The sequence below is a fragment of the Plecotus auritus genome (assembly GCF_963455305.1).
Source record: "Plecotus auritus genome assembly, chromosome: 10".
Classification (NCBI taxonomy): Eukaryota; Metazoa; Chordata; class Mammalia; order Chiroptera; family Vespertilionidae; genus Plecotus; species Plecotus auritus.
The window spans coordinates 56,996,449-57,008,798 of record NC_137785.1 but is presented as its reverse complement, the minus strand read 5'-3'; the positions used below and the strand labels follow the sequence as shown (position 1 = coordinate 57,008,798).

General features: G+C 48.4%; 1 protein-coding gene across 2 annotated transcripts in view; it reads left to right on the top strand.

The window, feature by feature from the left end:
• The window catches only part of FTO (FTO alpha-ketoglutarate dependent dioxygenase), a 293,160-nt gene that overhangs the window by 101,070 nt on the left and 179,740 nt on the right, over positions 1-12,350 (top strand). The gene's annotated exons all lie outside the window — the stretch shown is intronic.

Below are 12,350 nucleotides of genomic sequence, written 5' to 3'. Positions count from 1 at the left end.
ATTTCTGCTGTGGTTAAGCGAACCAGAGCCATGCCGTTTGGGGAGCTTTGGTCTTGCTTCTCTGCTCTGCGTGTCATGTTTTGTTCTTGAGCATTCTACTTGTTTGCCATGGACTCCTACAGCTTCTTGGGGTTTAGTCTCTCCTTGGCCATAGCTGCTTTTATTCCGGGTTTATCCCGCACTTACCTGCTGGGGGATCTACTCCTGTGCTGGTGACAGGATCAGGAAGCAGCATGCCCCCCAACCTAGCATTTATGATCCAATTATTTCCCAGTTAATGGAGTATTTGCAGAGGGCCCACTGTGTTCCACATGCTGCCCAAGGTTCCGGAGGAGACACTGCAGACGGGGAAAGCGTGGTCCTAGCTTCTAGGAATTCACATTTTGCAATAGCTCTCTGGGCCACATTTCCCAGATTTCAGTCATTCGCACACCAGCTCCGAGGTTCTTGCCATATCTGCGCCCTCCCTTACTCCCACTATGTAATATTTCTCTCTAAATGAACTCACTTTTTTTTTTGACTGGAATGAATTTATTTTAGTGGGAAGTTTTATATTACTGTTTTAAAAGGAAAGCCAATATCATTTGGCATAATTTGAAAGTTTCATGAATCTATAAAGTAAAACAGTATTGTGTCTCCTCTTTTCCTCCCCCCCCCCCCCCCCCCCGAGGATCCTGAGTCTGAGTCCTGTTCTGTCTTGAAAAGGGAGGCGAGTAGCTGTTAGAGAGGAGTGCACTGTGTAACGGCTCCTCCCTGAGACTCGCCAGATGTCAGCAGTAGGATGGGGAGATCATTCCGGAGGGAATGGCCTCCTCACAGTGGGGTTCCCTGGTACTTCATGTGGTGTCCCTTTCCCTCTTAAATTCTTCTCCCGGGCTGATCCCTGCACTTGTTGAACACGGATCTAAGAAAGAAGACTGTAAAAGTTAGGCCCATGCCTGTTTCAGTACATGCCTTTGTAATCCTTTTTCTCTACATACATAGGTCTGGAATGATAGCAGTGTGTGAATAACAACCACATTTACTGGGGACTGATAGCAAATCAATCATTCTTTCTGTCCTCTCAGTAAGCCTAAGAGGTAGATACATGGCAAAAGAAAAAATTAAGGTTAGGCTGATGTGGTCACACGGCAATAAGGAACATGGACTATACATTGTCATTCTGTCCCACTCGAGCTCTGCCCCTGCGGGCCGGGCCACCCTCCTCCCCCAACTCGGGTGCTGACCCCTGCTCTGGGCTTCAGTGCCCTCTGCTCCCTCCCCCAGCGTGGTGCCCATGCCCCAAAGGTTCTAGGACTAAGCTGTTTGAGAGGGGAACAAAAGAAGGCGATGCCAGTGGTCCATTTGCCTCTTTCTTTTCCATTCCTTTTAAAAGTTACGTGTTTCTTATTCTTGCCTGAGAAGCAGGTTAATAATGAAAATAGTATTTAATCCCATTGTCCTTTTGACTTACCTGTTATAATGCATATGTATTTAAAAACATACATTGGGTCCTTTGAGCTGTTGTAGGCGATGAATAGAAGAAGTGAGTGTTATTTTACAGAAGCTCAAGCCAAGACATAGTATCTAATCCTGGCGTCCCAACTCCTGGCTTCGGATATAGGAGGGCGGGGGCAGCTGGTCCCCTCCTGACCCAGGCCAAGCATAGCACGATATACCCAAGGTTTGCACGTAGAATATATTTTCTTATTAAGATATCATATTGGATTTGAACACAGACTTTTCCTCCATCTCCTCGTAAACCAAACCTCCCCAACAAACAGAAACGCAACCCTGGTCGCATGCCCCCTCTCCTCCGCACTTTCACAAGCCCATGTCCTACCGGCAGCCCTGCGCAGCGACCACAGCCCCACGCTGATGTCTGAGATCTGAACTCCATAGCCCTTGTGAAAAGGGAACAGTTTAGCTCAATTTATAATAATATATCGGTCTGCAGAGGAAGTGTGGGCCGAGCCCTGCTGTCTCAAGTAAATACTCGGGGGGTGTCTGATGGGGCGCGCGTCGGGTGCCTGCAATAAATCCAGCGCCTGCGCCGGTGAGTGAAGGCCCTGCCGGTGGTGCCCCAGGACACGCTTAACCGGAGCTGTCACGGTTTCACTTTGAAATCGGAATCTCTGCCCTAATCTCAGCGTTAGACATGACCAGATTTGCAAACAGATTTACAATTTTCACTAATTTTCCAACCAGGACTTCAAAACACACTTAGAGAGGGGGATAAATAGACTCCGGTCTTTGTCAGAGCAGGGTGATTTACTCGGCCACAGCTGTTTTCCATAGACGGCATGTAGCCCGGGACTTACGGGCTTAGAGCCGCCGGGAGACACACCGTGGGTTTGTTTTTGTGTGGGACAGATTATACAGTTCAAGGGACATCGACCCAATTAAGTTACTTAACCAGGAGCCGGGCGTGGAGCTGGGATGTTTTAGGACAGTGGTCGGCAAACTCATTCGTCAACAGAGCCAAATATCCACAGGACAACGATTGAAATTTCTTTGGAGAGCCAAATTTTTAAAACCTAAACTTCTTCTAACGCCACTTCTTCAAAATAGACTCGCCCAGGCCGTGGTATTTTGTGGAAGAGCCACACTCAAGGGGCCAAAGAGCCGCATGTGGCTCGAGAGCCGCAGTTTGCCGACCACGGTTTTAGGACAAAGGTGAGTGCTAGGTAAACAGCCAGGGCTAACCTCCCCCCCTTCATTTATTATGACTACTGTTTACCTGTCACTGTTCATGACTTCGTTCTGTCCTGTCTTTCGTGTTTCCTTAAATCCAACTGTATCTCACTTTCAAATACCTGCTGTGACTGGAACGATGGGCTCCTTCGGAGCTTCAGTTGCCCAGTAAAACTCCCACTGCAGGAAAACGAGCAAAAGGCAAAACCCACTGAAACGCGTCCTCGTTCGTATTTTGGGTTTGCTTTGCCGCACCCACCGTTCGTTCGGGGTAGAATAGTGCAAAGGCTGGGGGATGTTCTGTTGGAGGGCAGGTCCCCCACTCCCTGCTCCCTCCGTGGGGTCCTCACTGGGAGCACCTCTCGGAGTCTCCGTCTCCCCTGGCGCACTGGTGCCGGGTCCTCGCTGCCAGGGTTGTAGTGAGGCCGGACGCCGTGTACGGGGCAGTGCCCTGCAAACTCCTGTATGCATGTGCGGACTCGGGGAGCCTGGGACCCGGGCGGAGGCTCTTGGTGAACCAAGGAGGCCAGCAGGTGTCGAACCTTGTGTTCCTATCCTGCTTCGCACCCCGAGTTTTGCCAGCTTTGCACCTCACTATTCCACGTGTGTATTTTCATAGGAACCGTGAGAAAGGTAAATTTTTTAAAAATATATATATTTTTATTGACTTCAGAGAGGAAGGGAGAGGGAGAGAGAGATAGAAACATCAATGATGAGAGAGAATCATGGATCGGCTGCCTCCTACACACCCCACATGGGGGATCGAGCCCACAACCTGGGCACATGCCCGACCGGGAATCAAACCATGACCTCCTGGTTCATAGGTTGATGCTCAACCACCGAGCCAGGCCGGCCGGCCAGGGCAAGGGAAATCTTACCAGTTGATGCCTGAGGGTGAGAAGAGGTAGCAGCGGCCTTGTTGAATCCGGGCTCTGCAGGAACCGCGGCCTCCCCTTGCTTGAGGCCGAGTTTCTCAGCCCGGACAGGTGGTTCCTGTAAGCGGGGTTGCCTGCGTCTGAAACCTCCCTGGCTTGGAGCAGCAGGACCTGGAGCTGTGGGACCCTTCGCTGTGCTATGGCCTGAAAGTATGCCGTGCTCTGTTTTGGGGTCACCAGGAGCACACTGGTGGGCGTCCGCAGCCCCGGGAGCAGGATGAACAGAGGCCCCTGGGAGTCGAGCTGAGGCCCCCCCTGGGACTTCCCCAAGGAGCCGTGGCATCTCAGTCAACCTCCCCCATTAAGCCCAGTCCTCACTCCTGCCCCCCTCAGACATTGCATTCCCAGAAAAAGCCTTTTCTTCTTTCCCTGTGACCCCATTCCCTTCCTCCCCCCAAGCTCTGGCCTGCCAACCGAAGTAAAAAGCACCTGTAATTTACGGCCTAATCATAAATTCTACATAATTGTGCTTTATTGCCTCTCACGGGTCGTGAAACGTAGGTGCCACGTTCCGCTTTCTGCCGGGGGCGGGGTGGGGGTGGGGGCGGATAAGACAGAAGCAGCAGAAGTTATATCCCGGGCGGTAGGCTGCGGGCAGTGAGCTCGAGGAATTGCCATTTCCGAGGAAAGTGCTCCCCCAGCCAGATGAGCGCCGCCACCTTTGTTTCCCTGGAAAAGTGGGGGTGCAGCAGGACAGTCTCCCCGGTGCGTCCAGTGGGAGCCACGGGCCCTCACCTCTTGAGGGTGTATCTCTCCTCTGGAAACTCTACCTCTAAACTATGCCCACAAATGCTGACATTTTCAAAGGTGGGCTTAAAAAATATATATATTTTAGAGAGCAAGGGAGAGGGAGAGAGAGAGAAACATCAAGGATGAGAGAGAATCATGGATCGGCTGCCTCCTGCACGCCCCGCACTGGGGATGGAGCCCACAACCCGGACATGTGCCCTGATCGGGAATCGAACTGTGACCTCCTGGTTCATAGGTCAGTGCTCAACCCCTGAGCCACGCCGGCCGGGCCAAAAAGTGGGCTTTTGGACTCCATACCTGATTTTTCCATAGTCAGGAGCCTTAGAGGGAGGCTGTGGCTTGTGGGATATGCTCCGAGGATAGGAACCGGAGTGCATTCCTGGGTGCTGGGAAGGACTTGCCCCCCTCTTACACTTGCTTAGTGTAGCCAGTCTTTTTGCTTCTTTCTATGAGATTTTGCCTTGAACTTGATTTGAATGACATGTGATGAGTCCCTGTCGAGGGCCAGGCTGTATGCTTGGATGTATTTTATTTATTTTTCATAACAGGCCTATCAGCTAGGTACTCCCCACCCTCTGATCCCCATTTGTCCCCCCAGAAAAGGAAGTTGATGGGGAGGGACTGCTATCGTGTACATCAGTCTATTAGGGGTATGAAAACGCTCCAAAGTGAGTGCGTGTGACGGCTGCACGATCCTGCGAACATCCGCAACAGCTCGGTGAGTGCATGCGGTGTACTTTCAGCGAGGGGGTGGTTTGTTGTGTGTGAATTACATGTCAGGAGAGCGCTTTTGAAAAAGGGAAACGGAGGCTTAGAGAGGTGAAAAGACTTGTTCAAAGCAACAAACCTAGTCAAGCTCGTGTTTGAATCCAGGTTTTGCTGAGACCAAAGCTTCCTTCCACTGAACTATATTTCATATTCCTAAACATTTGTGACCTCCCCAGCACCTCACACAGTACTTTGAACGTGGTAGATGCTTGAATAAGTAGCTATTGAATGAATGAGTGAACCAATGAAGCAAGGATTAGATTTATTTTTTAACTTTATTTTTTTAAAATTTCATGGCTGTACGTCTTGACCATCCAGGCAAAAGGAAATATTTATTCTGTTTTTGAAAGCTCCCGGCTGGAAAATGTTTTGAAGTCCTTCCCCAGAACAGATGGCCTAATTCACCTAATATCTGGGTTTCTCCAGAGATACCTTCTCGCATCTTCCTTGGTCCTCTGTTCCCTCAGTGACCGGTGCTTTAGCTTCTTCATGTCTAGTCCAGATACCCATGGGACATCACAGAACTTCCCAAATGGACACCATGTGTGGATCAATCAGTACATTCTCTTCCAGACTTTTCATGAGGAAACCACCAAAGGTAACAAAAACATGTGGGTCTCTTTGAAGCCGAGGAGGATGTGTTCCTAGGAATCGTGTGATCCTTTCGTTCTCGCATTTTCACTCCGCCATGCTGTATGGGGATCACTCTGCATCTGGGTTGGGTGGGTGGAATTTTTCTCTTTGGCCAGAAGCCTTAATATGCTGTCTTGGGCTCTCTGCCTGTCTGACTCCTAAAAGCATGAGCAGTGGGAAAGAATTTTTCAGGCTTTTCATTTGACTGCCGATCCCATATTGATTCTTTGCCATAAAGACAGTGGAAGAATGACCATGAATGAATCCCGTAAAAAAAATGGACCCTCATGGAAGGCTTGAGCCCAGGACTAGACCAGGAACGAGTTTGACTTTCCTAAGTCGGTCAGTCCCTGTAGCCCAAGCATGTCAAACCCGCGGCTGGCGGGCCGCATGCCTTCTTCGGGCCGCGAGTTTGACATGCTTGCTATAGCATCTTTCAAGGCCTGACTATAGAGCTCAGGATGGATGATTCAGTAACTTCTTCCTGTGGAATAATTCTTCTAGGCTCAACAAACATTTGAAAGTGCTTAAAAGGATATAAATGATAATCCTTGGTCCATTTACTGTAGTGGCTTTGCCCTAAAATTCTTTCCCTGTAATTGGTCCTGGCACAAACTTTTTCTTTTTTTTAAAATGTATTTTATTGAATTTTTACAGAGAAGAAGGGAGAGGGATAGAGAGTTAGAAACATCGATCAGCTGCCTCCTGCACACTCGCTCCTGGGTATGTGCCCACAACCAAGGTACATGCCCTTGACTGGAATCGAACCTGGGACCTTTGAGTCCGCAGGCTGACGCTCTATCCACAAAAGTTTGGGCCTGGCACCAACTTTTTACCTTATCTTTGTTCACTCTGTTCCCTCCACCATGTCATGCTTTTCCCTTCATCTAGGTGTAGTGTATCTCACCTACTTAGAGGTGACGTTAAAAAAACTTAATGCCCAGCCCTAACCGGTTTGGCTCAGTGGATAGAGCGTCGGCCTGCAGACTGAAAGGTCCCAGGCTCGATTCCGGTCAAGGGCATGTACCTTGGTTGCGGGCACATCCCCAGTAGGGGGTGTGCAGGAGGCAGCTGATCGATGTTTCTCTCTCATCGATGTTTCTAACTCTCTATCCCTCTCCCTTCCTCTCTGTAAAAAATCAATAAAATATATTAAAAAAAAGAAAAGAAAATCTAGAGCAGTTTCACTCTAAAAAAAAAAAACAACAACAAAAAAACAAAACAAAAAAAGCACACCTTAATGCCCAGAGTGGCAGGGACACCAACCAGTCAGTGCGGGATTCCTAAGTGCCCTCTGGACTGTAGTGATTGAGACAGAAGTCACATCTGACCCGCTGGCGGTGAGCTTTTAGGGGGTCGCTACTATGTTATACATGTTCTTGTACTGCCTACAGCACTGAGTGGCTCGTGCACATATCGGGAACTTACCACATATCGGGAAAGAACATCCTTTCTTCCTCCCTGGGCATTAGGCAGAAACCATAGCCATCTTCCTCTAGGACCAAGGGGAAATTAGGTGGGCGATAGGAAGGAATAAAGAGTGAAGCCAAGCCCGGCCTGTGTTGCTCAGTGGTTGAGGGTCGACCTATCAACCAGGAGGTCACGGTTCGATTCCCAGTCAGAGCTTATGCTCAGGTTGTGGGCTCGATCCCCAGTGTGGGGCGTGCGGGAGGCAGCCGATCAGTGATTCTCTCCCATCATTGATGTTTCTATCTCTCTTTCCCTCTCCCTTCCTCTCTGAAATCAGTAAAACATCACTTTTTTAAAGAAGAGGGAAGTCAAAAGGTATGTGAAGGATCCGGTATTAGAGGCTTACGTGGCTGCTTCTGTTTCATCACCTTTGTTGGGAAAGTGAGCAGAGGTGATGGGTCTCAATCAAACGGGGAAGAGAAGAAAACTAGCCCATTCTGGTCGCCTGGCAGCGTGACCTCACCCCTTCTCCAGTCTCCATCGCCCCAGCCCCCTCTGCCCGCCTGTCTCTTGGAAAGCGTTGCAGCCAAATGGGATTAACGTTCTTTTCCCTATTTAGAAAGCAGAAGTGAATGATTAACCTCAAGAATCTATTTTCCCCACAACCCAACAACAAACTAAGCATTCCAAGAAAGTTAATTAAAAAACACACACACTCAAGAGGGGGAGCTGTGTACCCCGAGGCCATGTACACCTCTGTACTTGTTTTTGTGAGAGCGTTGGCACTCCATGGGAAAATGTATTTGAGGGGAGATACACAAATCTAATGGGAGCTTCTGCGGCCCTCAGCGACAGCTGGGTGCCATCGTTTTTATTTGGGCAACGAGCACCTCTTTTCGGAGTCTCTCTTCACTGAACATTTTCCATTGGATTCCTCAACAATAATGATACTTACTGTTCCATTTTTCCTTGCTAAATACAAAAGTAGTGATATGTGTCGTCCAGTTAAAGACGCCATGAATTTTAAGAAGACTCCAATTTCAGAGACGTTAACTAGGAAGAAAAATGTGTACCTTGGAATTGATGAACTGTGGTGTGTAAGTCTTTGTAGAGAGTTTACAAACTGTAGGAAAGGGTAACATCTATAGCATAAAAGGCCTGTGGTCGTGACGCAGTAAGGCGTCACGAACAAACAACCAGTCACCAGGAGGTGCATGGAGCACCTCTCTCGGGCCAGGACTCACACAGGGCTGGGGGGGCGGGGCAGCACATGACAAAGAGGGCGCAGCAAGGCGGGTGGTGGGTGGGGGTGGGAAGCGTGGTGAGGCGGGGCTCACATGGGGCTGGGGGGGCGGGGCAGCACATGACAAAGAGGGCACAGCAAGTCAGGCGGTGGGTGGGAGTGGGGAGCGTGGTGTGGGTCCCCAGGTGGCGAGTGGAGGTGCTTTCGCCTCGGGGGGGTGGGGGGGGGGAGTGCACGCAGCCGGCGGTGGGGGGAGGTGCAGCGTGGGGGAAGGGCACGAGCTGGGAGCGTCTTGGGGTGCCGGCAGCATCCACAGAGTGTGTGAGGCGTTGTGGGGTGGCGGACATGGCCCTGATGGCAGGCTAGGCCTAGGGGACCTTACACACGCACGACTTAATCGTGTGCTGGGCCTCTAGTGGATAATAAAAATACGTCATCATATCACCACCCAGATATCCTATCAGTCATAACGTTTTAGTCTAATTCCTTCTAGTGTTTCTTTCTATACGTGGTAATATATGTTTATTTCTTTCATATAATATTTTGTATCTTGTTTTTCCTTCAGTGTTCTTATGTCTTGACTATTTTTCCTTATTCAGGAATTCCTTGAAAACTGGGGTATTTGAAAGTGGCCTACATAGGAATCCCCAACTTTTGGCCATTTAACTCATTCCCAGTGTTTTGATGTCATGCATAAGGCTCCAGCGAACATCTGTGTACACCTCTCCTTGCACACATGATTATTTCTTTTTTTAAAAAATATTTTTTTATTGATTTCAGAGAGGAAGGGAGAGGGAGAGAGAGAGATAGAAACATCAATGACGAGAGAGAATCATTGATTGGCTGTCTCCTGCCTGACCCCTCTCCCTGACCCCCCGGGGATCGAGCCTGCAACCCAGGCATGTGCCCTGACCGGGAATCAAACCGTGACCTCCTGGTTCATAGGTCGACGCTCAACCACTGAGACACGCCAGCCAGGTGCATCTGTGGTCTTTTATATGTGAGATGAGCTGTCATGCTACAATGACCGTCCGGAGCTCTCTTCACCCACCGATAGAACACACAGCGTTTATCAGCAAACCGGGAGAGCTCCTTGTCTATTTGTTTTGTCGAATCCATTCTACAAGCTCTGATTCCACTTGAGAACGGAGTCAGCCAATTTGTAGCTATATTCTGAGATATAGACAAACAGACATATATAGCTCTGGCAAACAGACATTTTTTTTCATGTTTTCTTTCTAAAAATTATGAGGGGTCATCTTTTAAAGTTAGGAATGTCTTTACTATATGAGAAGTAACAATCCATGAAGCTTGAGCCACTTTTAGAGACTTAGAGTTTTAGATAAACTAGAAGGTCATAAATGAAAATTACAGGGTTGTTTCTGAAAGTCACAGAGGATTAGAGACAGTGGGGAGCAGCGGAGAGTTTTTTTGCTTAGAGAGTTGCCAAGGATTTAAAAAAAAGTTACAAGCCTCCGAGTATTACTTTGATGTTGTGTTTGCCACGTGGCCTGCGCCAGGTCACTTGCCCTGCAGTGCAACAGAGGCACCTTACACATCTGTTCATTGAGATGGTTTTTCCTCTTATGATGTCTGTGGATCCTGGTCTTTTTATTTATTGACTAGAGGCCCAGTGCACGAAATTCGTGCACGGGAGTGTGTGTCCCTCAGCCCAGCCTGCACCTCTCCAATCTGGGACCCCGCGAGGGATGTCTGACTGCCCATTTAGGCCTGATCCCAGTAGGATCGGGCCTAAATGGGCAGTCGGACATCCCTCTCACAATCCAGGACTGCTGGCTCCCAACTGCTCGCCTGCCTGCCTTCCTGATTGCCCCTAACCGCTTCTGTCTGCCAGCCTGTTTGCCCCCAACTTCCCTCCTCTGCCGGCCTGGTCACCCCTAACTGCCCTCCCCTGCAGGCTTGATTGCCCCCAACTGCCCTCCCTTGCAGGCCTGGTCCCTCCCAACTGCCCTCCTCTGCTGGCCATCTTGTGGAGGCCATCTTGTGTCCACATGGGGTAGCCATCTTGTGTGTTGGAGTGATAGTCAATTTGCATATTACTCTTTTATTAGATAGGATTTTAGAGTGCCCCGGCCCGCGGGGCAACAACGAGGGCACGCGGGAACCACCTAAGAGAATGAAACAAACAAGGAACGCGAAGAACGGAGGCAAGACAGGGTTCTGATCAAGCCTCGTTTTTTATTCGAGTGTTGCGGTATATAAGCACTCAGGAGGGGAGGGGTAGGATAAGGAGTTGCCATGGGATGATTGTTTGGGGACTGGGAATCTGTCCTAGCTGATTGGTTATTCTGATGTGGGAGGTTCTTCTGGCCCTTGGCACGTGCGGGCTTCTTTGGCGCGCGCGGGCTTTCTTTGTTCTTGCTTAATCAGGAAGTAGGGCTGACCAGGAAGTAAGACCGAATTCTGCTTTTATGGCTCCCGGCATTAGAGAAAGAAAAAGGGGGGGTGGGGCGAAAGAGAGAGAGAGAGGGGGAGAGAGAGAGAGAGAGAGAGAGAGAGAGAGAGAGAGAGGGAGGGAGGGGGGAGAAAAAGAGTGAAACATAGACTTGTAGTTCCACTTTGGTTGTTTCTTGTATGTGCTCTGATTGGGGATTGAACCAGCAACCTTGGTGTATCGGGGTGACACTCTAACCAACTGAACTACCCAGCCAGGGCTTCAACTTTGTTTTAAGTAATGTTAGTAGGACAAGCTTTTTGAGCCCTTTACTTTTAATCTATCCATGTCTTTATATTTAAAGTGAGTTTCTTACTGCCAACATAGAGTTGGCTCTTGTTTTTTCATCCCGTCTGGCAATCCCTGACTTTTAATTGGTATGTTTAGAGCATTGATGTTTAATGTCATTGTTGATATAGTTGGGTTCATAGCTACCTTATTTGTTAATGTTTTTTAAATTTGTTACCCTTGTTCTTTGTTCTTATTGTTTTCTTTGGCCATCATTTCTGCAAAAAACATTCTCTTTCTGTTATCCATCCCCTGAAACTCAAGTTTACTATATGTTAAACTGCTTCATATTGTCTTATAGATCGTGGATGTTCTTCCTTTTTTATTTATTTTTTTATTTTTATCGGCTCTTTTCTCGGTATGCTTCATTTGGGGTAGTTTCTATTTCTGTGTATTCCAGTTCACTGATATTTTCTTGTATAGTGTCTAAAGTGCTGTAAATCTCATTCAACGTGTTATTTTATTTCAGAAACGGCATTTTTCCTTTTCAGAAGCTTCATCTTATTTATATATTAAAGATACCTACATGAGAGAAAGATGTATCTGTCTTACGTATTATATGTCATATGACTTTCACTTCTCTCCTATGTTAATTTTTGAATGGATACTGGACATTGCAAATTTTAATTGCTGGGTGTCTGATTTCCTTAAACTCTTTTAAACAGTGTGAGCCTTTACTCCAATGAGTAATTAAATTATTTGGAAAAAGTTCCGATCTTTTAAGGCTTGCTGTTGAGCTGTGAGGTGGATCTCCAGCAGCCTTTACCTTAGCTGACAAGTAACGTGTCCAGGTAAGAAGCGTCGGTTCTCTACATGGAACGCCCGTGTTGCTGGGTACAGTGCTGTTCACATCTCTCCTTTGTAAGACCGGAAGTGCCCTCCCATGTGCAGCCGGTACAGGTTTTGCCTGACATGTGGCATCATTCCTTAGAATACACAGCTACTTGGCCATTGTTTTTGTTTTTTTGACCCCCGCTGCCTGTGGTTTCAGGCACATTCTTCCACGGCGGAACTCACCGCCTACTCCATCCTTGGGTGGTGAGGCCATGGGCTTGAGTTCTGTTCTGAGAGCCAGGGCTTTGCAACATACTGAGCTGGTTGGTTTGCTGCCTGGGAAATCGTTAGGGCAAAGCCGATGCTTTGATTGGGAAGAGAAAGAGGCAGATTTCTCAGATGAAAGTTACTGGACCCCAAA